The following is a 1,716-nucleotide window of genomic DNA, read 5'->3' on the forward strand; positions in this document are numbered from 1 at the left end:
TGTTTTCCCGAACCCTGACCCTTTGTGTGGAAACCGGGTCCAAAAGGCTCTTTGGGTGTTAAAGGTTGCTGACCCCTGCACTAGGCCCAACTGACACATATATTTGATTCCAAATACAAAAAATAATGTGTAACCTGCTGGAAGAATGTAGGAGGTTGAGACAGGATCTCAACACTTGGTGTCTGCAACAAAAGACAACAATATGTGGGCCGATCGTGGCTCAAGAGTTGGCAGCTCGTCTTGTAATCGGAAGGTTGCCGGTTCGAGCCCCGGCTTGGACAGTCTCGGTCGTTGTGTCCTTGGGCAAAAAAGCACTTTGGGGTCCTTAGGGACGAGTAAAGCGCTCTACAAATACAGGCCATGTAATGGCAGAAACATTCTCTAGTGTAAATCCTGACTAGTTCATTAACTACAGATCAGTTTCAGTGAACATTATTCACAGAGGGATCTGAGTTCCTTATACCAGACTCTACAGAAACTGTAACACTGTACAGCTCTGCGACTCAACAATATGACAACAATGTAACACACACTAGAATCATCAAATAAAGCCCCACTAACCACTAGAACTAACTAACTAGCACTGGACACTTGCATATTAGAGATTTCTACCACCATAGGAGGCGAGATATCATCCTTGAACCAGAGCATCCAGCCCTCAATTTCGGACATAAAAAGCGACGTGGCCAGGCATGATAACACTTTGACTGAACTGCAGCACTGTGCCTCGAACCACTCTGACACCATCGCCACTCTCCAGGCCACTGTGGAGCGTTTGTCTGCGGAGGTAAAGAAGTTAGATGAGAGATGTGGAGCTCTTGAGGCACTCCAGGAGGAATAATTTAAGAACTGCAGGAATACCAGAAGGCACAGAGGGACCCAAGATGACTGAGTTGGTTCACACCTGTTGGCGGATGCGCTATCTCTCGAGGAGAAGCCACTCATCGATCGAGCACATAGAGTGAATCGCCAGCGTCCCAAACAAAGTCATCTTCCTCGGCCCATCATCTTGAGATTGCACTACTACCACATTGGTGAGGAAATTCTGCTGAAAGCTGCAGAGAACAAGAACCTGATGTATAAGGGTTTTTAAAATAAACATCCTCCAGATTTCCCTCCCTCTGTTGGAAACGCAGAGCGTTTGCAAATATGAGAGGAAGACTACGTGGGATGACCGGCGTCAGGTACAGACTGCTATACCCTGCAAAGCTGTTAGTGACCCATGGTGATGTGAGGAAAAGCTTTACCGATCCCAAAGAGACCGTAGACTACGCGGAGAAGCACCTCTCCCACCCACCTTCAAATGTATTAAAAGCAAAGATATATCTATATGTCTAACGCTGACACAGCACTGTGTTTCTTCTTTTCCCTTTATATTCCATGTAAAGGTGAATATGGAGCGTTTATGGAGCTCGTTTATTGACCAGCTGTCAGTTAGAAGGTAAGAGTTACTAGGTTAACAGAGGTTAGCAGTAACAGTACGGGGAAGTATATTGTGTTGTTCTTTTGTTGTTTTTTATTTTATCCTACTTTACTTTGTTATTTTGATTTTACCTGTTGTGAGTGCTTCCCGTAATTCTCCTTTTTCTTGCGCCGCTGCGGCCAGAGTTCACAACATTACATATTTTTGTATCTATAAACAGGAAGCTGACACTCTCCAGACTTTATCAAAGGTGTGAGCGTCACAGCAGAGGCCTTTGTGTCAACGTAGCTGAA

The sequence above is a fragment of the Aulonocara sp. 'chitande type north' Nkhata Bay genome, linkage group LG3 (genome assembly GCF_057382095.1).
Source record: "Aulonocara sp. 'chitande type north' Nkhata Bay isolate Kocher_YH1m ecotype deep benthic linkage group LG3, A_spYH_male_GT1.1, whole genome shotgun sequence".
NCBI classification, from domain to species: Eukaryota; Metazoa; Chordata; class Actinopteri; order Cichliformes; family Cichlidae; genus Aulonocara; species Aulonocara sp. 'chitande type north' Nkhata Bay.